Consider the following 25,991-nt stretch of genomic DNA (forward strand, 5'->3'; position numbering starts at 1 on the left):
ATATTTTATGTGTGACTGTAAGCTAGATTTAACCCTATTCTGAATCAAAACCACTTCCACAAAACCATTTCAAGATTTCCAGCAAGTGGAAGTAATGAACCATGCTATCATGAAATTAATGTCACCTTATAGTACGGTTACCCTTGCACAGTCTTACTTTGGAAGTGCAATTCACATGTATCTACACGGAACGGTATTGTGCTAAGAAACACTTGCTGTGAGATATGCTGGATTGTAAAATGTATATCTTTCATTGTGGACTAGAAAAACTGGCAATTCTTTAGACTTTCGTCCTTCCATTCTCCTATTCGCTTATTCTCACGAGGGTCATGGCCTTTAAACTTAACATTTCTAAAAAAGCAAGTGCATCCTTCTCTGAATGCATGATTTTAACCATGTTCCTCACTATTATTTTGAGGTGTCTACATGGCTGATGAGATCAGTGAACTCTGGAGAGTGGGGTGACGACCTTCCACCTCATCCATCACCCAGTGATGGACATGGGAAGCGGGTCCCTGACAGGATGGTGGGTGGAGGTAGGCGGGTTGGAGGGTAAAAATGGGGTTAAGTATAGGGTCGGAGAGAGACCTTGGCCACTGTAGCATGGTTGAAGAAGGGAGGGTAGTACGTGTAGGACTGAATAGAGTGAATTATAATTTTGCTCTTACAGCCATTTTAGTAAAACACATTTTACTGTTGTTCTTTTACCTGTCTTCAATCATTGTAACACCTTCAGACGGCCTTTCTGTCATTGGCCCTCTCTGTAGATTACTTCACGGAAATTTGTCCTCTGTATTTTTGTTACATGTGGCGCATGAGTGAGTGTGAGTTGTAGTTACTGTACATGCTGTGCAAACAAGGGAAATCAAACCTCCAGCTGACAAATCGGTTATTGAGTGACACCGCACCATGAAATGATTTTACTCAGGCCCACGTGCACGTACTCATGTGTGACATGGGTTCATTGTTGTTCAACCGAGGCCATCCAAGTGCCAGACTACACCATAAAGCAATATTTTGTGCATGGCTTTGTCAGATGTTCCTCTGTCTGGTCTCAACGCAATCATGTCTAGACACCTATCTTCCTGCTCCATACTTATATTGCACACATCATGTAAAAACTTTTTTAGGAAGTACGAACATGACTCCTTCCCCTCTGCTGACAGACACTAGTGAAACCAGGAACTAAATGTGGGTCAGCTGCTCAGTTCACTCTCACTCATAGATCAGAGGTTTTCGTTCTCTTTTGTCTTCACAGTGGATTTAAGAACTTCCAACAATGATGACATAGGTTTGTTCGCATTAAGCGTCCTTTCTGCTTTTGTAATCAGAATAATAATGGCTTCTTAGATGTTTGTGCAGCTGGAATGGAATCAATTCACACCGAATGCCCACTTACAGTTTTCCAACGAGTGGTGCCCCTTTCGAATCATATAAGATGTGCTTCACCTTTGCTATGACACTGAATCAAATAGCCTGTGTATAAAATGTTTACATTGATGACTAATGGTAAAGTGGGTGTTGCCAGAGCCCTGGTTCCACTTGTCCAAATATTGAAGGGCTATATACATCAGACTGAGAAGATAAAACCTGGACTCGTAGCCCAAATTTGTAATCGCCCTTAGTGTTGTGTTTAACCACCAGATACTGGCTGAAGTCGAATGGTTCACCAACTCTTTTGGTAGAAAAAAATTGAAATACAATTGGATTGTAAATAGAGTGCACTTAAATGGCACTTTATCAACACTTTATTTTGTTCAAAGTGCTTTAACCACCATCATATTATTTCTTTTCAAATATTGGCGCACTGACAGGCTAAGTGAAATGCAGCCACAAATGTTAAACTAACTCTTTAATAACTTCACGTTTAGTTCAGGCAGCTGAGTAGGATACTTTTGTTGTGCTCTCAAGGTTATTGCTGCAAACTGAGATAACGGCATACAGACACACAGACGTGCAAAATACAAATTACTTAACATGAAATAGCTTTACTTGTACGAGGGAGGTGTAGAAAAAAGAGACACACAGACATACAAAATACAAATTACTTAACATGAAATAGCTTTACTTGTACGAGGGAGGTGTAGAAGAAAGATTTTTTTTAAAGATTTTTGAGTGATGGGAGCAAAAAAGAATCAGGGAACGGCTGATCCTTTGGAAGAATAAATCAGCTGAAAATTTAGCTCATATTCAAACTTTCAGTTTAGTTGATATTGCTGTATTCAAATCATTGCTGTATTCAAACTTCCAGTTTAGTTGATATTGCTGTATTCAAATCACATGCTAACCTGGTCACATGTCCGTTGTCGTTTGTTTCTCGCTTTTCATGATGATAGTAGTATTAGAAGTAGTAGTCACTGCCACATCTGAAGCAAATGAGTTCAGAAAGAATGTAAACATGCAACTGTACATTGTCGCTGGCCACCTTTGATGCTACATTAGTAGAAAGCGGGATTTCTTGGTGACCTGCAAGTTTTCTCTTTTAAGATGTGTCAACTAGGCCTGTAATTGTCAGAGGACTCGTACTAGCAGGTACCATGTAAAAAAAAACAGCAGTCCCTGTGAGGTCAGAATCAGAATCACCTTTATTGTCGTTGTACACAGTACAGGTCACACCATCTTATCCTAGTATGCAAATTATAATTTAATGAATAATTTGCCATGCCCTCTCATAAGAGTAAACCATTTATCAGCCAATCATGCACAGGTATAACATCATACAAACCGTTGTTATACCGGGTTCTTCAAAATAATGGTGATTACAACTTCTAACGAAGCTACCATCTACTGTAGCCAAATTCACATCAGATGATCATGCTGTAAATAAGGAAATATTGCGGTCAACATTGCAAAGAAAACACAGATTGACACAGTCATGATAATCTTCGAGATTTACTTTGCTTATTCTGTTGGTATGGACTACTTCCAAAATATTTGCACATATGGCTGCAGATGAATACAGCTAGTGGGTGTGATCAGCTACACAGTTGCGCATATGTATGATACTTTCAGTGAAATAGCATGCTGCCCTTGCTTGTCATTTGCCGACCAGGACCTCGGTGGGATGGGGATTATTTTGAAATGACAGGACACACCAACAAATTGCATCACTTCTGCTTTTGTGGCTGAGGACAATGGGCCACCATATGCCAAAGTGTGAAAATGAATGGAGCTCATTTGTACTGGCACCCAGAGTCCCTGCTACACTCGACCCTGTTGGGGCCACTGTGGCACTGAGGGTGACACAGATGGACGAGCCTACCATCGAGGATTTGTCATTTGGTTAACAGAATCAGATGTGAATATTTGATGATGTGTATGTGTAGAGTATTACATAAAAAGTGATGCTGTCATTCTGTAAAATCAATGTTTCATGTAAGTTTGCGTCATTCTGTTAGTGTGGGTGAGGTGTTTGTGTGTGTGTAGACCTTGGATGATAGCAGATGATTAAGGAGTGGCTGCTCTGTTGACATGAGATACTAATGAGGATGAAATGAGAAGGTCAGGGCTCATCTCCAGGAGGGAGACACAGCATACCCCCATCTTTACCCATGCAACTGCTCCACCCACACCACCACCTTCCTCTTCATTCTCTTACCTCCTACTTTTCTTCTTCCTCACGATAGACAGCTCATCCTCCTCTTCATCAAGACAGACCAATTCACACAAAAACACCTGTATAGACATTCATGCAGAGAGAAACACGAATACACTGAGCCACCTCTGCTCTGAGCCTCATAATTGTGGTAATTAGCAGCTCAACAAGGCTTGCTCAGCATTATGATTAGTGTCTTTTTATAATATATTGCTTTTGTTGCGGATCAAGTCAGCTTAGTAGTGCCACATGTGACATCTTATTCTATTGATTCAATCAATGGACATTGTTTCACATAACTTGCGAAATATTTCATTTTGTGCAAAAACAAATAGAATCTGGCAAGGATAGCCCCCCCCCCCCCCCACACACACACACGCGTGCACACACACACACACACACGTACGCACGCACGCTCGTAGTATAGAATACTCTATATTGTTGAGCATGTATGTACAAGACCAGAAGAGGTGAGGTACACCCTTCATGGGGTGTTTTGTTTTTGGACTGCAAGGGTAATGCAAATTACCAAAGAGAATCCAGGCAAATACTCAAATCGTTCAAACTGAGATATGATATGAAAATACCACCAGCACACAGTTCGAGTCTGAACACTAGTAGAACTACAAGACAAATGTGATGGTTGTCTTGTGATGCAGCAAAGCGACCTGTGTGAGTGCAGGGGAGCGCTCATTAATGGAGGTGTGTGTGGGTCTCTATCAGCATAGTGAACTGCTGACCCTGACAAGAGGAAGGAAGTGCTGGGCCAGCTGCACTCCATTTTTCATCTCTTGGGTAAATCACAAAAGAAAGAGGAATAGGGTAGGTGGGGGTAGAGGGAGAGGTGGGGAGAGTGGGGCAAGGACTGGGCGCACCAATAAAAAAAGAAGTTAGTCCTATCAAGTGTGGTGAAGTGTTGGATGGAGGCCTCCTAAACCAGGGTCCTTGTGTGTCTGCCTCACCTCGTTAATCAAAGTTTGATGTGTATGCACAGAAACGGTCACACACTACACATTTTGTCATTTTCACAGAGGTTCAAAGGAAGATAAGAATCATCTGTTTGCACCCTTGGTTTTTCTGCCCAAAACAATAATTTTGAAATAATTATATAACTAACTGTATATAACTTAATAAATAATACTTTAAATGAACACACACATGCACACAGATATGCAGACATCCAAAATAGATACATAAACATTCCCTGTAGTAATCTCATTTTAATTTGGTGCGATTGTGCTGGCCTTCTCTGTCTGATCCCCAGCAAGTGAGCCAGAGGAAAAATGAGCCTGCCAGTGGTTAATTGAGCATACAGATTCCTAATGTGTCAGGTGGTGGCCTTGCAGATGAGCAATGACACTTTTTCTCAATGCATCTTCCTTTGTTTCCTCTTTAAGGCTAATGAAGTCGGCCTTCCAGTTACCACCTGGACGAGAGTCTCTGCCACGAGAGACATTTCCGCGTCACAAGGTCCGCAACGAGTCATCATTTCACCCACAATACACACGGTATGTCTCATAGATTGCACGCAATGCATGCACATGAATTATTCGGCAGACACTCGTAAAATGCACTTAGTCTGAGCCAATGTTTACCGCATATTCATTACTAAAGCCGCAGACCTGATTATTTTTACTCTCTAAAAACAGCAAGTATCCATTAACCAAAGATTTTTTTGTGTATCACTTGTCTTGGTTTTTTTCTTCATGCCTGTAGGTCACACACTAATGAGCTTAGCACTGAGGAAACATGGAAGCGATTAGATGCATTTGGTTGTTTAAAAAAAATTAATGATAACATTGTACCGCGTTTATTAAAAGAGAAACAAGACTGTCAAAGGAAGTAAGGCCAACTGGATGACACAGGGTTCATTATATTTGTGTAGTTTAAAACTTGCGGACCATTGTTGTTTGGCAAAGATCCGAACTTCCTCTCATCGACTTCTTTGTCTTTTCCCTGACATCACATGAAAAGAAGTTCTGTGTTCAAGGTGCTCTATTACCATATGTTTGCTCATTGGGGAATGAAGCAGCCAAGAGCTGGACTCTTTGACCTTCACCCAGGTAGAGCAGTGAATACTCCAGGCTCTGCTCACTTGGGTTCATGCCAGGTGAACATAGTAGTCAGCCATCTCAGCCAAGCACGAAGAAGACCCCAGTGCACATTTTGGTCGCAACAATAAATAGGGAGCAGGGAACATAAGTTTTAGAAAACCAATACAATACAATGAAAAAAAGCTTTGGCGTAAACACATCATTGTGTGTTACCAAAAGAACAACATATTGTACCTACAGAGACACATGGTGGTGGCAGCCTCATGCCTTGTGCAGATGAAATACCAATTATTGTTAGCACAAAAACTTCAGGCCTCTGCAGTATGGTTCAAATCCTGAACATAGACACATCCACAGTTGTAAAATGGTGTGAAAACTTGTGCAACCAGATTAGCTCAGTTGTTTTATTTAGTTTGATTTTTACTTTACCTCTAGAAAAAAAATATATATATATATTTACAGGTCACGTAACTGGAGGAAAAGTTTTTGTTTTTTCAAAATACGTTCTATCTCAGCTGTAGTTAGATATTCTTGTTTTGAAATTTCGCTTACCTTTTTACTGCTTTAATTCTGTGAGAAGATTAAATATCTCTACTTAAAAACAACCATGAAATAGCTGCTGTTGCTGACACACAGACCCCCCCCCCCCCTTCGCCACATGCACGCACACACTCCACGGTCCCTGATTTTGGATGGATAGATGGTTGGGAAAAGAAGGGGGCTGAAATACATAATCTCCTGAAAAGAATGAGGCCCTCTGGGATTTTCTCAATAGTGGCGCCCCCACTCTGCACTGTGGTTGAGGAGGGAGAGAAGGCGAGTCCTGGTTTATGTGGGAGGGGCCTAAAACAGGGCTACTTCACACTGTAACCTGAGCTTGAAAGGGACCAATCTGTCAAATAATTAGCTGTTGCCCAGCACAAAGGTTTTATTTGCAGGAATTTCATCAGGCCAGGATTGAATAATATGCTTGTGTATTGTGTGGGGTCATGGGAACATCATCTCTTACTGGTGGGCCGTAAAAGATGGCTAAATGATAATGAGAAAAGGCTCTAGTGACTCTTGTATTGGTTTCCAGCTTCTTCCACCCTCCCCTCATTTACCCTCAGTCACTCTGTCCATTTCTCACTACTCATTTTATTGCACAGCTTCATATTGATTGTAAGATTATACGCTGATTGTTACGTTGATTATGATTATGTATTCATTCACATTGCAAAGAGAAAATAAAGTCTATATTGTAAATTTATCAATTATGTGAATTAAAAAGGTTTAGAAAATAATACATTAGATTGGTACAAAATCTCTACGTAATAAATTCATTAAGATAAATAATACACATTTCAATAAATGAACTAGTAATTAAATCCACCATTATCACCAAACTGCTAAGTCTGTCAAAGGGAAAAAAAAAAAGGTAACCATGTGCTTTCCTAATTTAAACCCACTTGCTCGGTTGTCTTTTTTGTATGTTGACCCCTAACCTCTGAGAGCAGCCAACCAGGAAGTGTATAGTGTTAAAAGGGATTGATTAGTCTGTAGTCTATAGATGATTGTTTATATGATTCCATAGTGCAGGTTTGACCCCCAGTGACCTCTCTGTGGACCAATCCGCTGAAAACCATGACCTGCATCCATTTGCAACAGCACTAATTAGCTTTGACAGGGTCTCCGTTTGCATCTGGGTTGTAAAATGAAGCCCTGCAGTGCCCTGATTGAGGGAAGACGTGGCCCAGCGACTCCACCATTTGGCTAGCATTTCCTCCTGCCGAATGTCAAACACATTAAACTTAATGTACCAGCAAATCTTACTCAATTATTTGTATGTTGTTGAGGTATGTGCAAGTATATGTTTATGTGTGCGTCTGGTGGTGATAAATGCTGGTCATATGTCAGTGTATGTTCAGCTGTCTGAGCACATTGATGCATGTTGTTGTTTACATGTGAGACTTTGCAATTTGACCGGTAGAGCCACGTGGGGTAAATGCATTCATCCGGTAAGACACTGCACAGGGATGAGGAAAGTTGCTTTTAAGTAGAATAATTGGATTATTGCTTCCTGTGATCTCGCTAATTATAATGAAAGCAAGCTTACAATTTCCCAATTATTATTCCATGCCGACTCCTCTCCTCGTCTAATAAAGAGAAGCACTGATGCAAAACAAAATGCCACAACTCCATTTCCTGCCTATGCCTTTGAGCCATTTAGATATCAGGGGACTATACACTCTTCAAATATTCCTGCACCGCACCTTCATAACAGACGTGTGCAAAATAATATCAATATTTTTAAAAGTGAGTATAGTTCAAAATCCTCACTATGGCTTTTATTTCCAAGAACACATGCCGCATTGGAAAATGGCATAATCTATTGAGTGAAGTGAAGACAAATTGTGAAGATTGATACAAGCATGTAGCGGTGATGCCAAATCACCAATATTTCTTTCATCAGTCCATGAAACCTGTTGCACTATTTCTTTTTAGGCCTGCAGGTGCATATGGCAAATTATAAATTCTTCAGCACATTGAGGGTTTTGTTGATATTGGTTTTGTTATTCGTACCACCAAAAATGTGACTTTGCATTGTCCTCCTGTTGATAGCTTGGCTTCACATAATACCGTAGACATGTAGAAGAAAGTGAAGTGTGGTCCAATCGTACCGGGATGAAATCACACATGACAGTTTATTGGCTCCAAGCAACACAGCTGTGAAGCACTTCTCAAGAAAAATGGTTAAGTAGCTAAATATTAACTCAGCAATTCACAGAAAACCAAACTCAAACAGGTTAAAACTCACTAAAAGATACAGCAGGTGTTTTTTTTCATAACTGCATCAAGTAAACAATCATTTATTGTGTGAACAAATCATTTTTATACGTCCTGCCCACCCAGCTCCTCCTCCATCAGACACTCACTCATTCACCTCTCATTCCTGGACTGTCAGTCTTTCAACAAATTCCCTGTATCAAAGTACATCTGATAGTATTTCATCTTGGATTTGAGGATAAGTGAGAGGATTTCAGTTCAAGCTCAGAGCTTAGCATGAAAATGCCGCCCAGAGTGAAAAGCTGACGATTTACACAATGTGGGATCCACCCTCCCCTCTCCACCTCAAACAGACCTTTTTTCCCCCTCTTCCGAATAATACTCCCTCACTGTTTCTTTCTCTCCTTCCCTCTTTGCGGCGATTTGTTGATTTAGCTGTGAGTGGCTGCCTAACACAACATTGGCCAACTCCTCAAGGAGCTAAATACAGCTAACCCCATTGCAGAGTTATTCTATCACTGGACTCCAAGGGGAGCTCAAAAAGGATGTATTTTAATTAAACAAAACCCGGGGGCATCAGCATCACTATAACCTTACTGATGTCGGCACGTTGAGATCGAGGAAAAAAATGGGGATGTGTTCAGTGTGCATACAGAAAAGTTACGTCAGAAATCAGGCTGAATTGTTTATACACTATACTCAATTGTTCTCGAATATAATTTTACACATTTGACAACATCTGCATGCATCTTCCTAAACATCTTAAAGTGCATGCAACAATAGAACAAGCTTCCAAAAAATTAGAAGGCATCGTCAAAGCTAACCCTAAAAAGAAATTTGAGATTGCAGTACAATATATACTGAACATACAGCACCTATAGATATCCACCACATATAAACACTCACGCATACATCCCCGGTCTCATAGTATTCTACGTATAAGTGTGTTACCTTTGAATGGTGATGCACTGGTTAGAACGTCCGCCTCACAGTTCAGAGGAGCAGGGTTCAATTCCTGTGTGGAGTTTGTATGTTCTCCTTGTGCCTGTGTGGGTTTCCTCTGGGTATGCCGGTTTTCTCCTTCGTTCCAAAAACATGCGTGTTAGGCCGATTAACTACTCCAAATTGTATGTATGTGTGAATGTGAGTGTGAATGGTTGTCTATGTGTGCCCTGCAATTGGCTGGCAACCAGTTCAGAGTGTCCCCCGCCTCCTGCCCGTCAGCTGGGATAGGCTCCAGCACGCCACAACCCTTGTAAGGATAAAGTGGTTCAGAAAAGGGATGGATGGATGGATGGATGGATGGATGGATGGATGGATGGATGGATGGATGGATGGATGGATGGATGGATGGATGGATGGATGGATGGATGGAAAAAACATCTACCTTTTCATTGTATTAATTGTTTGAACATACTAGTATTAACTGCCAAAACGACGGAGGTCTGGAAAAGCCAATGTGGCGTAAACCTTTTTAACTGGGATATGTCGATCAAACATACTGCAACGTAATTTGAATGCACTGTGATTATAGCGTATTCTAAAAATTAAAAAAAAAAAACATGCCTTTGCCATCTTGGGGTGGCTGTGACTCTTCGGTAGAGGAGGTTGTCGGGTAACCGGAGGATCCACTGTTTGATCCCTGAATCCTGTTTTGTGGTGTCCTTAGGCAAGACACTTTAAACACCTTGCCTGCATGTTGCCTGTGGCTACAAACATAGTGTAGCAGTTGTTGTAGTAGTAGTAGATATCTTATATCTCATAACATCATGGTAAATCTTTTTGAGTATGCTTGGTAATTATTTTTGATAATGTTTTTTTTCTTTTAGAATGATGGCACAGTAAATGGTTACCCTTGCAATGAAGTGGCCTTTTTACTGATATAGAATGTAGCATACGTACTGCAGCAAACATGTCTAATAGACTCTAATAACAGGTGAAGGGCTTGACTACCTGCACCACAATAAGACACTCAACACTCTCTCTCTTTCTTGCTCTCACACTCACACACACTTTCTGGAGCGCAGGTTAACCCTGGAAATAAAAAATAAAAGCAATACATTGAGAACATGAGGGGAATCCAGAATGCCAGTTGCTGGTAGGAAAGATGGATTGCTTGAATTCTCCACCAATCACCAAACAACACATCGGCTGCAGCATTGATTGATGAAGTATTTAAGTCGTCAATCTCCCATCACCTTCTTTTCTTCTCTCTCTTTCTCACAAATGGCTGGAGAAAAGCTATGCTGTGTCTGCAAATTACAAGAACTCTGACCCATCAGACACTTGGGAGATGTCCAGCTTCTCTGTTTTGAGGCGTTAAATAAGAACAGTTACTATCCAGTTTAGTGGTGTAAAAAAGGACGACTTGGTTCAAACAGAATGACTGTCATCTGAATTTTAACTTGTTGATCAAACACGGGGTTAAGGTTTATGTAATTGGTGGTAGATTTGAGTGTATTATATCAGTGTATGTACTGAAGTTCAACCCACACAGGCCAACATACAGTAACAAGTCTCTGTGTATATAACCCAATAATATTGATTAGAAATCATCATTAATAAAAAGATATTGATAAAAAATGGAATGTTAGCCCTCACCTCTGACCTTATTTGTAGACCTTTTTGTACTCGATGATGTATTCAATATCATAATCATGCTTGAGTACACTTTGCTTGAAAAGATCGATTTGAGTGTGCAAATAAGCAGAGAGGTGGAAAAAAAAAAAATCACACCTGCATTATATTGTGTTGACAGTGCATTGGAGAGCAAACACATTACCAAGCTCCTCTGGAGTTATGGAGATACCATTGATCCAGCAGTTAACCCATTTTCCCGCATTGGTACAGGACAAAGCCCCTTCCCCCGCCCACCTCATCCATTGTGTCCTTCCACTAATATGATACCCCCCGAAGGTTCTCCAAAGACCTCATTTCTAATCAATGCGTGTGGTTGGTGGGATCATCCTGTCTCTGCAAATTAATGACTTCACTTTTTTTCCCGTGGTTTCATTCCATCGATTTGTTTTATTAGCCCATTGATCTCCATGCACCCACCATTACCCTGCAGCTCTCAAGCCAACACTCTGCTTTCTGTTTGTTGACTGTATAGAACAAAATATCTGAAAAGGTATGCACTTTTTTTTGTAAAATGAGGTGATACATGCCTGTTAAGAGAGTTACTGTTTTTTGAGATTTGAGTTATGAGATTTGCTGATTTATTGTTCTTTATCATACATATTTTGATCATAGTGCTTTTAACTCATTATTAGGTCAAAGATTTCAAACAAATGTCTTGATGTTTTTCATGTTCATTTTTACTTGAATTGTCATGGTTTTATTCATACCGACGTTGAACTCGCCAGATGGTGGTCTTATTAACAGCCATATCTAACTCTCTCCCCTTTAATTCCCTTTGAGATGTGAACAAAGGGATAGGAAGTGCTTTACTCTGACAAGTCAGACTTCACTTCACAAGAGGAATTACTGCTTTTCATTTTCTGTCAGTGGAGCGTTTTAGTGAGGTGCCCCACTACTAGCGTAACGATGAACTTTCTCACTTGTTTATGACTTGAACCATGCACAAAGGCTTCATTCACAGTTGTTGAATATGAAAAAAAAAGGTGGCATGTGTATGAGCATTTCATATTATTGATGCAGAAATAGTTACTGCAGAATTAGGCAAAAAAGTCCAATCTAGGTCACATTTGCCTGTGGTGTGGACGTAATTCTTAGAAAAGACTATCTAGTGGCACCTTTCTCCATGTGACTAGTTTGTATGAAAAAAGTGGACCTTTGCCCTAAAAGTGTAAAGAATGGTGAAGCATTCATTTGGTATGGAACAAACAATCTCACCTGTAATAATGGACATTATTTTCAGTCAGAAAAGAATAGGCTTCAGGTAAGCAGCATAATATTGTCTGTAGAAAAAATTACGATTTTTTTTAAAACTGACAACAATCACAAAAGGTTTGAAAATAATTATTTGAACCAAGTGTTCAAAAAAGAGTTCAAATTAAGTTATTCTAAAACAATGATGAGTGATCAAACCAGGTAGAATAAAGTCAGTTGGGATAGTCTCAAACTCATCTGTGGCTCCCAACAGGATAAATGAATGAACAAATCGACTAAAAATGGATTTGGCAGTCGTAAATTCTATGTACTGTCGCCGTGTCGCTTTGTGAAAATGATCATAGGACAACACAGCTTATCAGAGGGGTGAAGCACTTTTCACAACACAGAATCCTTTTGGGGCTTCTGGCACCATTTCCCAGCCCTTTCATCTGGCTCCCTGATGGTCCGGCTATTACTGTACTAACCCTGTGTTTGAGAGGATACCCCATGCCTGTATAGGCCTAGAGCTGCTGAGATCTGGGAACACTGGCACTATCAAACAACACTGGGCTATTAGATGTACACTCAAGAACAAATGTGGCAAACATTAGATACAACAAGGTTCTTCCACATATGAATAAGTTAGTGGTTAAAAAGCAACAAACGTTAGTTAAGATACAAGTTGCAGTAATTATTCTAAAGGCATCTTCCAAGATCTAAAGCCTAGCCTAAAACGATCAATTAGTATTTGAAAAAAAAAAAAAGAGTTAAATTAACTTAGCCATCTCGTCTTTTTTTTAATTCTATGATTTCTATTATTTGCAGAAACTTAAATGCAAAACAAGAAGTGAATGTTGCATTGTTTGTAAAAAGAAAAATAGCAATAAAAATAAACAGTATACAAATGTATGAAAATAATAAAGAACTAGCATATCCTACATTTCTGGGATAAAAAAAACAAAGGAGATATCAGGAACTTGTGTTCATGTTATGATTAGAACTAAAGTCAATCTTTTTGAATGCTTTTACATGTGCCACGTGGAGTTTTCTCAGTTGTGAGAAACATGACAGCATCAGTTTCTCATGTAAAAGGAACACGATGTGAGGCCCCATTCTACTTTTGTGGTGAAAGGTGACATAACCCATAATTCCACACCAACCACAATGTTCTTTGATCAGATATTCCTCTGTGATACTGGGAAGGAAATTCACATGACATTAAAGAAACCAATGATGGAGCGTAGCTTTCTAGAGCTTTAATTGTGTAATAAAAAAACCCTTTGATTTGATTGTCAGAACATAAAAATGTCAAAGTAATACATAAAAATGTAAAAGTAACATAAATATTACTGTTAAAAAAATAAATTGTAGTCCCATCTGAACTGTAGATGAGCAGTGAGCTTGTGATTGGTTGAAGTTTAAAGGGATGGCCCCTAGTGTGCCAGGTAAGTAAATACAGATTTTTCTGAATGGCAAATTTTGCAACCATGTGCTAATATGCAATATATAATGCCACATTAAAAACAATTAATTTCCATTGTGTACCACAAATATAGGGATCATATGGAAAGGGGAGCAGTGAAAATATTAAGAGTCTGCTTTTAGTTGTCAGGACAAAAATAAATAACAGAGTCCACATTAGCATAAATAGGAACACAAAAGAGGGAAAAAGGCGATGAGGAACAAGACACAAAATAACACTGTCAACAGGACCCCTGGTGAGGAATTCCTATTTCATATATTTAATTATCCCTGTCAAATGGAAAAGAAGTGAGACAAAGCTGTCTTTGTTCTCCCTCTTCATTCCCCGCATGTCTGCCAATTAATTTCAGCATGTGAATATGACTAATTGTCTCTTTTCAACCACATAAATAATCATTTTGGTCCATGCTGGAGAGGGGGTGGTATGTTGATGTGCCAATTTATGATATTTTAGCACAATGGAACGGGCGCAATTCAGGTGATCATGTTAGCAGAGTGATGTTTTGTAGCCATTGCCCTCTGCCCCTGTCTTGTAGTGAGCACAATGCTGCTGTACTTTCCCTCTTTTGTAAACAAGAGGATTTGAAAATGTTCTTTGTTAGGAGGGGTGATATTAGCATCATAATTAGACAGAGGGATTTCAGTGATGGCATTAAATGCATATTCATGTTTTTTGTATGGGGATTGATAGAAAAACATCTATGAAACCCAAAGCATCGCCATAACCGTAAGACAATCTTTGCAGATTGCTTTAGATCATGTACAACGTTAGATGGTTTTAATGAAAGGTTCTTACACTTGAATGAAAATGGTTGTTGCAAAAAAAACACTACTTTTACTTTTACCCTCACAACAAACATCTTTAGAACAATATTGCACTGAGGCTTCTTGATTGATTGATTGATTATATATTAATTTAATGATTGTATACCTACTTAGTACTGTATTCACTTCAAGAGGCCTTGTGCTCTCCTTTGTCTGGAAGGTCAAACATGCACTCTAACTGAAAAGATGCGACCATTATTTATTCACATGGCAATAACAAGCCCTCAAGAAAGGATCGAGCCAATGATGTCTGTCTTTTATTTGAACAATTTCTGCCAAACATTAGCATAATGTGCTCTGTTTTGGTACTCAGCACAAACTATTATCCTGTTTTTCGTGCCGACGCAAGCCCTGATTTCATTGACATGCACCTAGCGCACTTGACAGTTTGGTGGCTGAAAGTTGACCAAACATTATGCCGGCTTGAACCACATCTAGTGTGATACGGAGTGTAATATTATGATATGACTGAGCTGCAGGCAGAGAGATTCTGAACTGTGTGGTGTCATCATATTTCAATCATAAATATGACAACAGCGTGCATAGAACCTTTTGTATTACTGTAGAATCAATTCACTAAATGCATTATTTTTATCATCTTGATTGAATATGCTTAAATTCATTGCACTGCCGTGGCACAGCCATGGAAAGTAAGGCTAGTGAGGTTGGGCATACATGGACACGTACGATCAGGGTGGAAGACTCTCTAAATGCCCAATTCACTAATTTGTGGTCTTCCAAGCCAACTTTATTTTTGAAATCTCCTTGCATTTTATTGTAAACTTCATTTACGCGGCTCGACCGGCAATGGAAATTGAGCAAATTAGTTTTTTCTTCTGCCATGTGAAGGACATTGAGCATCTTACCTGATATTAGGTAAATAAAAATGTTAATCAAAATAAAATGTTATCCAATTTAAATTTTTCAAACAGGGCAACTTTTCCCAAATTACAGCTTTGCATAGCTTGGTATTTTTTGACTTCATAAGGTTTGCTGTACGAGGGCCCGAAACTGAAAAATGTTGGAACATGCCGCTTCAATTCAAGAGTTCTCAAAACTTTTCATTTTGTCTCAACAGTCAAGTGTCCAGAAAACACCACAAGAAAAGGAGTAAAAAAAAATCAATTTGCATTTGGTTTATAAATAGCTCCAGGACAAGGGCTGTTAAGTTTGAAATTAACATGTAAACAGTTGGAAAGTCTGCCCTGCTACCCCCTATCCCTTCCCTTAGCCCCTCCTCTGCTGAATCTCTTTTAGTGCCTTGATAAATATACATACAGCCTCACACAAAGACCGTCTTGTTCCTTTAAATGGGATACTTTTTAATGGAGACATATATTTCCAGGATTATATCAGCATTCACTTGCAAATTTCTAGTTTTAATACTCCAGTTGAGGCAGTCTATGAATAAGCGTATCATCTGAATGCAAGGAACACCTGGTCCTGAGGGCTGGGCTATGAGAGGGCTTCAAGCTGACCTGGTAACAGTGCCAAGACTTCACTTGTTCCCAGCCATTCACATTCTCCTGACATAGTCCCATGCTGCAGACTGTGTACATGTAACTATGCTACCATTTGGCACAGCAAAATGGTACGTTGTGACGGTTGCTCAAAAAGGACAAGATACAAATATCACTTAAACAAGAACTTTTATACAGTTCACACATATTCAAACCAAGGACAGGTTAGTGTCATATGGAAAATAATATGTGCATAGATCATTACTTTTGTCAAAGTACGTGTCAGGCTTACTGGTGGAAGTGATACAAGCTCAGAGTTCAGAACTGTAACGAGGAAAACAATTAAGTTGCAGAGAGTTTTTTTTTACTTACTTGGCAGCATTAGAAGACTGAGGAGGGGAGAAAGAGTTGTACTATTTGGAGGCAGAGGAGGAGAGAGGAAGGGGCACATGGTCTATTCGTATGCACCACACATCCACTCGACACACAATCAGGCCTGTATTGCGTTTTGCAAATTTATACCCAGGATGTTGGTTTAGAGTGTTTCCCTGGAAAAAAAGAGAAGGACTTTTTTTTCAAGTGTCTGCTTTCATGACCAAGAGTGATTGAGGCACACAAACAAACCTTTGTTCCGAAGCTCACAGATGCAAAGCATGAGCGCGGACCTTTTGTGTTCCACCCCAACTCGCACTTGCACATTTTTTATATATGCTCTGAAGTTAAAAGAAGAGAAATCTGAAAGAAAAAAGTGATGCATTTACACATGAACTTGCATGAATAAATCTTGGTTCCCGGGTTTCCCACTTAAAAGGAGATCTCAAACGAATATTTGAAAATAAGGACAGCAGCCATTTACTGAAGTTAGTAAACCTTCTGCAAGAAGCATTTTATGCATGTAGCCCATGATTTTTTTTAGAGAGGCTCAAGTGGGAATGGTGAAGTTTATCCTTCCAGTAAGTTGCTTTCCAAGTATGTATTCAAGCAAGGGGGGCGGGCATACAATCAGTTACTTCCCTGCTGCAAATTATGGATTCAGTTGTAATCTGAAAAAAAACTGAAAAAAAAGATTTCTTATGCAGTTCAAAATCCGTTTAAATTCAGTGATTCGCACTATTTATTGAGCCAAGGCACATATTTCACATAACAAATCACTGCCAGATCAACACATTTACCAAAAAATTGTGAAGAAAGTATTCATTGGAGTATAATGTCCAACAAAATGTTTATATCAATTCATCTAATTGCTTGAAGGATTAGAGTACTTGACATTCGGAAAGAAAACCACACAATGCAGTGCAATGCAGTTTTCATAAATCTGCCATTTCACCCTACTGGTTGAGGGGGCGCAGAGTGAGTGTAAAAAGGAGGGGGGGGAATTATAGGACTCATATGTGTGTGATTGGCAGTTCCCTTGGCTCCCAGGGTTAGAGAGTTCAGAGAAAAGCCGATTATTCCCCTCCCTCAGGTCAAACCTTCATAAATAAACAAGGGGACCGCCTGAGGCACGGTGTTTTAGTATGATTAGCATATCATACAAGCTATCGACAGGACACTTATCATATTACAGCACGGCAAGCCGCAGAGCACACAGAGGTTACATGTACAGGGCAGCTGAGCATACATCTCTGTTCATTAGAAAGGTCCTCGGGGAGAGAATAAATCATATCAGCACGTGGCGATGCCAATGCAAGCGTTTGATTCCAACTCCATAATGGATGTTAACAAGGGCCTTTTCATAAACTGCAGATGCAGTAAATTGACTTTGTGGCTTGTATACAATAGATTCAATGCAATTTCATTATTATACTAAGAAATCTCAACTTTTCTGTTTCCAGAGGAGTCAAATAATTATTTTCAATATTTCATCACTTTTACTAGCTGTAGAATATGCATATTATTAAACTTATATCTTAACTTCTATTTGGATTTTCGGTTATCTAACAACTATAACATGCCGCCTCCACTAGAAAAGGCATGATGAATTTACAATTTATTTTATCAATTGGTTGCATTAAATAAAGCATCTGGATCTAAATTTTTAAGTAGAGTAACGGTATCCTGATAAACTGACAGAATGGAAATTCAACATATTTATTTGTAACATATTTGTAAGTTCAACATATATTTTTCAGTGTTCAAGCAATTCTACTAAACATCAAAATGAAATCAAGAAGAAAGCACAGACAGTCAACAGTGGATGATGGAATGAGTCCGAATCTACAATTCCTTTCCATGCTGCATCGTATAACTGCTTGATGAAGCGCCATTCAACCCAAATCTCTTACACGCTACTCAGATTTCAATTTGGGCCAACTTCTCCCCTTGACTCATCTCACCAAGAACCACAATTAGTAGCTAGCCACTCTGACCAAAAGAGAAGGCACAAATGACATCCACACCTAAGCCCTCCTAAGCCAGAAGAGCCGGGGCACCGAGCAGCCTCAATGATGCCGCTTGCAGTCAAGCATGACCTCTTTAGGTGGGTCATATGCTGGGAACGGATGGTATGTACTAACGGGTTTCAGCAGTTTATTACCTCCTATGAGCCAGACCTGCGTGAAAATAAAGTATCCGAGATACGCTTATAGATTGAGGCCTGGATTTTTAGAATCATATGTACCTTAACCCCAAAGCAGGCATCAGACTGGAGGTATTGTCACCTATTGTCATCATATGGCAAAAGGTGAGCTAACCTAAATGGAGGGCAAAGGTTAAACTTGATGTCAATGGAGTTTGTGTGTACCGCATAGCAGTCATAGCTATTGCCCATCACTCCACTGCTTATCCACATGGATGTTTCCAAATACTGGTTTCCCATTTTCTTTTTTGATGCCACTTCCCAAGTCCCCCACCCCACTCTGGCACCCACCCACCCCCATATTTCCTCCTCCTGTCGATGCAAATTAGAACTTCACACGTAGTGACAATCTGCTGGGTACTCTGTGATTTTACACGACCAATTAAGGCCCACTTGGCAGTTGTGTGAACAGTTTCATTAGAGGAGATAATATTGCAAAGTGAAATGATAAGCAATCATTATGATTAATGCAGAGACATTACATTGCCCGTTAATGAGGTGTAAATGATCTCATTATTTTTGAAAGAGTACAGATTAGATTAAAGCGGAGTGGACAGCACTCCTCTGTGTTCAGACAAGTTAGTGTTAATTAGGCCCAATCTCCAGGAGCAAATGAGCCGCAACCCTTTGGTAAACAATTAGGCTTCCATTGCCCGGGGCAAGATGGCCAAGGATAGGCAAGCTAATAGATAGATGACTTGAGAGACGGATGTTGAGGGAGTATTAAAATCTAAATCTGTGTCATTGTTACAAATTCTCATCGGGAGAGAGACAAATGATATGCGTGATGATCTTGGGGATCCAATAATTATCGGTTCAAAAACCGGGTAAGTGAAAGACGCGTATTTGAGTAATGCCATAACAAACACATACATGATATCATAAGAACAAATTATTTCAATAATTAGCACAGCCAAATAAAATTGTAAAATGAAAATATGTGGAGTAATTTATTTAACGATTTTCAGCCTTCTGATGTGCTGTGATAACATGAAAAGGCCTACTGGCCATGTGTTAATCATTTCTATAAAATATAAATAAATATCTATAAATATTTTTATAGTTGTACCAAAATGGCCAATGAAAGCTGAGGGCTAAATTATAATGGACGCTATTCCTTTGCCTTGAAGAAATTGTCCTGAAACCTCACCTTTCAAGATAGAATCCCCCCCCCCCCCTCTAGCTTTCCATAGTGGTAAAAAACAACATTTAATAAATTGCTGATTGATCTTAAACCGAGCTGGTCATGCATTTGATTTTGCCTGTCTTGCGAGTCTTTTTTTTTTTTTTTTACCACGCAAATTGTTTTAATAAACCAAGCAAATTGTGATGTTTTATAGCTTTGAATAGTATTCCTGTATCTAATCTGCAGACACATTGAACTAACATCTGTGGGAAATGTTTGCCTGTGACAACATTGATTTTACCTTGCTCTCGCTTTGTCTGAAAAGATATGTTAAGGTTATTCAAGAAAAAGTGATGCTGTAATCCTTCTGCCATAGGAGTTATGCTTTAGAAGCATAAGGCTCTTATCAGTGATTGATAACGCTTAACTCAAAAACATATAGAAGCATTAGGAATGTCAATATTTTGCTGTCGACTGAAGGTGACCCCTGGCTCCTCTGTTTGCTGTGTGTGCACGGAGGGCTTTGATGGTAAATTTGTAAGGGTGGTTATGTGGGGAGGCTATTATGGATTTGCTATCTAGCCTCAAGTGTTTGCGGCTGATTATGTGATTAAATCAATAATAATTTCTGTTTGGGCTCCTTTGCTCTTCTGCTTCATCTTCCTTTTCCTGTGTAGTTGAGCAGAACGGTGGGTGGGAACACATAGACACACATGTACAACGCCATTGTATTATTATTTTATTTATCAAAAAACAACTTTATTGAAGGGATTTACTTGGAAATATACACACCAAAATGGCATTGAAGTATTATAACAATTTATTTAATTTAAAAAGCAGAATTAAACTGGGCAGAACAACCATCACAGATATTGTAGTAGTTGTAGATAATTGGTTCTGTATATTCCCTGCAACTGACAGGCGACCAGTCCAAGTTGTAGTCCACCTTTTGCCCAAAGTCAGCCGGGATAGGCTCAGCACACTGGTGAGCGTGATGAGGACAAATAGAAAAAAAAAAATGGATCAATGGATTACAACCATTAAATGTGCAAAACTCCAAGATTACCACGCCTTTTTTTTTTATTTTATTGTCTTTTTTATTTATTCCAGTGTCTTTATGTACCCTTCGTACTTGTTTTGGTGCCAAAGCATGCCAGGCATTGAATTGCACATACTTGCCTCTCCTGCACTGCCAACTTGGATGTTATGTCTAGACTGCAGGAAATGCAACATTACATTTGTTTACAACCAACAGGAACTAGAACCAGAAGCTGTTACGAGATTAAAGAGTGCTACCCAGAGAGAAAACGTGTGTGGCTCAAGCCCATGGCTTTGTCAACAATCCAGCCATGAAAGGAGAGGGAAAATGGAGAAATGGCGCAGAACTGCTGTTGCTATCTGTGAGATGAACAGTTTATGCTCAACATTGAATTCTCATCTAAGAGTGATGAATGAAAGTCAGAAGTTGTGGGTTTTTTGTGTTTTTGCCTTCTCTCTATTCACGGTGGCTGTAATTTCACCATGTGACGATAACATACACTTAGTTTGTCTGCGGGCGTGTGTGATGAGTGATTGTGTGTGGCTGCGTTAACTCAGAATCCCTCTGCAGCCTCTTAAATCTATACCCAATAAAAATCAGTGCTGGCTTGAAAAACAAAACTCAGGGAAACATCTGTAAAACATTGATTTTGCAGATTGCAAACCAGCTGCATGGCTAATGAGAAAAGAAATCATTTTTGATTAATTAACCCAAAAATTGGAGAATCTAAGATGCCACAGGGGAGATGACAAGTGCTGCGGGCTTGATCACACAGGAGGAGGAGGACACGCTGCTGGAGCGAAGGAGCTGCCGCCTACCAGCTTGCACAAGCAGGAAAGGAGAGGCAAGGGGAATGCTGCTACAAGAAGCATGGCTCCTATTAGAGATCAAAAAGGGGTTAAATATTTTCCACTCAGTGACAGAAGCATGTTGACCCATGGAATGTTAGTGAAACACTGAAGATTATAATCTTTCAATTGTAGTCTGTTTGTCTTTTACAAAATGCAGCCTGGTTGGTGTGACCAGACTGCAACATAAGGTTAAAAGCATTGAAAGTAAAACCCACATGCTTTTATGTTCGATAAATACTTTTCAACTATGTCTAAGTTTTTCCTAGTTACACTACAGAACAGTAATTTGGTATCCATGATAATTTCTGGAAATGGAAATCAGGAATTTATATTGTAGAAAATTTTGGCTTGTCTTCTCAGGGATCACAACAGGTACTCGCACAGTTTTAACACCAGATGCCCTTACTGCCGGAATTCACCTTTTTTAACCATTATTACTTTATTTTTTTTTGTTCATTTTTTTTAATTAAATCCAGACTTGGAAATTCAGGTATTGGCAGAAAAACAGCAGCATTAACCCCTACACTACCAATGCTACTGTATGATAAAAATTATATGAATTGTACTTGAATTATACTTGTTCCTCTTTGTGAGAGGTCTACAGTAGTTAGTTAGTTAGTTAGTTAGTTAGTTGTTTGATTCGGCTTGTTACATTGTCACCATTCATCACACTTTCATTTCATGCACTGTTAACACATGACTTGCCGAAATGGGAAACGGAATGAAGCAATTCTGCTTATCTAGTCCTGCCTCGATTTCAGGAATTTACATCAATGAGCTCAATAATTACACTTCTATGAGTTACTTTTGCTACCACCAAAAACAAGAGTGACATTCTGTTGTATACAACAACATGGCGGTTGGTAATTATTATTTTTTTGTCCAAGTGTCCAAATGATCTGTATTTTTGAGAGTTCATGAGAGTTTTTATCAATTTTCAGTGTCCTTTTCTCCATTTTTGTCCTTTTGATCATCTTTAATCAAAGATTCTGATATTGCAATGAAGTCTTTTTATCTAGGGCATCAGCCCTGCTTGGAATTTTAGATATAAAATAAGCAGATGAAAGCAGTTGAAAATGGTTAAATGCACATTTGGACGAGGATCAAAACTTATCGCCAAGTACACTGCAAAAACTCATGGAAAGGCACACACACAAACACACACGCACACATATACGCGCACTAACTCTGGAAGGAGCTGAAGTGCACTCACGACACAACTATCTCACAAGGCTATTAAATTATTCTTTTTCCATGTGTTGTATTGTTGTTTTAAAATCCAATAGAGGCCATGCTTGGAATGGAATTATAGTATTTATACATCTAAAGTCCATTGGAAATTTGTTCTAATTCTCTTAACACTGTTTTTCCCATCTTGCATTGCCATGTTGTTTATTCTATGGTAGAAACAACCTCCTGCCATCTGATGGTTGAACAGCAGATGATTGTCAATTAAGAAAGATTGCCACTGATTTAGTACAATCTGACTTTTTCCCAGAATGCAGTGTGACTACTGTGTCACACTATTATAAATCTGCTGTGACTGATGAATTAATAAATAGGAAAGCAATTATCAGCAGTTACTTGAATAAGTTCAGGTAGTTATGAGCGTGAATGGTTGTCAATCTATGTGCCCTGTGATTAGCTAGCGACTGGTTCAGGGTGCACCCCGCCTAGGGCCCATGGACTCCTGGGAAGGGCTCCAGCATGCCCTTGACCCTCATGAGGAAAAGCAGTTCGGAAGATGACGGACTGAATAGTTATAATGACAGCCACCATGAAATTCGACGGCACAATAATAAAAAAATAAAAACATTTTCAGGTGCTAAATTCAACCTTTGTAACAAGTAAACAGGCATGTTATTGAAAGCTTTTCACAGTATCTACGTATGTATGTATTTCTTCTTCAGCCAGTAATCAAAAGGTTCCTTATTACAACGGACTTTTCAAATGAGCAACATAATGCTGAATCACCAACAATGTGCAGAAGTTTATTATATGTAAGTGAGCCATTTCATCGCTTTTGTGCCGCATTGTGAAATTCTTCACACTGACAGACTTAGATGTTTTCTTCCTTAAGCATTCACTGGACACAAACACATAAAGTTTGCTGTCAGAGACTAGAGCATCTGCTTTTGCTTCTCTCATAAACTGTTACCTTTCAGAGGACCTGACCATGATCTACGCACAAATATATTAAATGTCATAAATCAGCTTCATAAAGGATGTCTGGGAGATTCAGTGTCTTTTTGAAAAATAAAACAGCAGTGAGAAACTTAAATCCTTGTGATTAATGTGTGCCTGAACCCTCACATAGCCATGGTAACCGGGGCAGTTTGCCATGCCATTTCGAGGATCCAAGCACTGACACAAACGTACCAGTATTTAAGTCTAGCGCTGTCTTTGTTTCAGTTTGAAAAAAAAATAAGGCCTCAACATGCAAGACATAATTATCAATGTTCAGAAGAACATAATTCAAGAAAACATCTTATGTATGACTAAAACTGAGTTCAACCTTAATTATTATGAGTAACTCATCCATGACAGTTTTATACAAACATGCAATTGTTGACACATACTCGATCAGAAGTATAATTTTGACATGCATAAGGATGCATTTTTTTTTTAAATTTACTTCTATTACTAACGTATTTTCCGGACTCTAAGCCACTCCGGAGTACAAGTCGCACCAGCCATTAAATGCATAATAAAGAAGGAAAAGACATATATATAAGTCGCACTGAACTGTAAGTCGCATTTTTGGAGGAAATGTATTTGAAAATCCAACACCAAGAACAGACATGTCCTTTTGAAAGGCAATTTAAAATAAAAATAGAATAGAGGCAACAACAGGCTGATGAAGCTGTTTTTTTTATTCACAAAGTTTTAATGACTGCAGTGCCAAATAATTTGCAGCACCATATTTTATGTAATTTTTCATCTATAAAGAAAAGTTGGTAGCATTGCGGTTCTTATGATTAATAACAAACTTTTTATTATGATAGTTGCTGATATATTTATTAATGATTCAAATAATATTCTGTGTAATTTGAATTGAGTATTTAGGGTAACAAAAAAACTCTACAGTATGACTAATAATTTGGATCAATATGGGGAGGCATTTTTAGAATATATAAAGAACTTGCAAACCAGAATTACAGAGTAGATAAAGAAACATAACTGAGTAAAGTTACTAGAATAGTGAGCAACTTCGATACTGTGGAAAGCTGTAATAAGTGGCCCGTAGTTGATGCATCAAATCAATCAGCAGCCTGATTGCCACCTTTAATTGACTTTGCCAATAACACTCACAAAAAAGACAGATTGATAAAGGCTGTGTTCAATCTTTCCAGCAAAGAAGGAGAGACACTAGAATGCAACTAGTGGGTAAATCTAAAGATTAGTTTTGTGTGTGTCGTGAGAGCAAGTGTTAAGTTGGTTTCCGTTTATGAGGCTTCAAAAACCCCTTCAAGCATTTTAATACAGAGACACACTTAAAATGGTCTCACGGGATTGTGCCTAAAAAGCACCTCACTTTAAAAGACTTTCAAGTGATAGATTTTCTCGTGACAATGAATATGATTTTTTTTAACTTTTTACTTGGGCTTGTGATAAGTATTAAAGAAAAATCTGAAATAATAATGAAAGTCACTAAATTAGTAGTAAAGCAGAAATATCATAATTATTGTCACAAATGGAAATCTAGAATTCTGTGTTGGCCATCAGATTTCCGAGGTGCACCTATAATCTTGAAATTTTGAGAGTCACATGTATTTTCATCCAAACTTTGCAGCTACATAAAGCCAGTCTTTGCTTTTTGGGAATAAATCTAAATCAGAGACAAAGGTACAGGTATTCTTAAAAACAAACCCAAAAAGTACATTTTCTTCTTAGCTTTAAAGAGTTAACTATTTCCTGTTTCCATAAAAGACAAAAGGTATTGACTGCATGCCACAAAGCTCAATTAAAGGAACAGTGGAGAGGTGAGCATTGATTTAGAAGACAGTATTTCAAACAGCACCCAAGAGTACAGAGTCGAGCTCTCACACTGATGACACTAATTCTTTAGGGAAATTCATGTTAGTTGGTGTCTAGACGTTTTATTACTGAGCCAAAGCACCAAAGAATGTCTTCTCTTTCAAAGACTGTGCAGAATCTTAAAGGCCTGCCGATGCCCAAATGTCATCTGCCAGTCACAGAATTAGATAGTTGATCATGTTTATTAAATTGATTCATTGATTAATTACTAACAATCATAGTTACTAATTTATATCATGTTCGCTAGTGCTTAAAGACTCATCCTCGGGCCTTTTGACTTGTTCCACAACATTTTATTTAGCAGAGACAGCTTTAGATTATGAATAGATTAAGCAGCATACGT

At 38.8% G+C, this 25,991-nt stretch overlaps 1 long non-coding RNA gene across 6 annotated transcripts in view; it reads right to left on the bottom strand.

Annotated features, from left to right (window-relative positions):
• Positions 1 to 2,562: 2,562 nt before the first annotated feature.
• Positions 2,563 to 25,991, bottom strand: part of LOC119135852 — a 44,909-nt gene continuing 21,480 nt past the window's right edge. For 4 of the 6 annotated variants that reach the window (XR_005100624.1, XR_005100621.1, XR_005100622.1 and 1 more), the window contains 2 exons: positions 16,641 to 16,751; positions 12,105 to 16,564 (listed from right to left, as the gene is read on the bottom strand). This is a non-coding gene — a long non-coding RNA (uncharacterized LOC119135852). Of the gene's footprint in view, positions 3,676 to 9,366; positions 10,125 to 12,104; positions 16,565 to 16,640; positions 16,752 to 25,991 lie in introns of those variants that run through there. The other 2 variants (XR_005100623.1, XR_005100619.1) reach the window with 2 other exon arrangements.

The sequence above is a fragment of the Syngnathus acus genome, chromosome 16 (genome assembly GCF_901709675.1).
Source record: "Syngnathus acus chromosome 16, fSynAcu1.2, whole genome shotgun sequence".
In the NCBI taxonomy this organism is placed as follows: domain Eukaryota; kingdom Metazoa; phylum Chordata; class Actinopteri; order Syngnathiformes; family Syngnathidae; genus Syngnathus; species Syngnathus acus.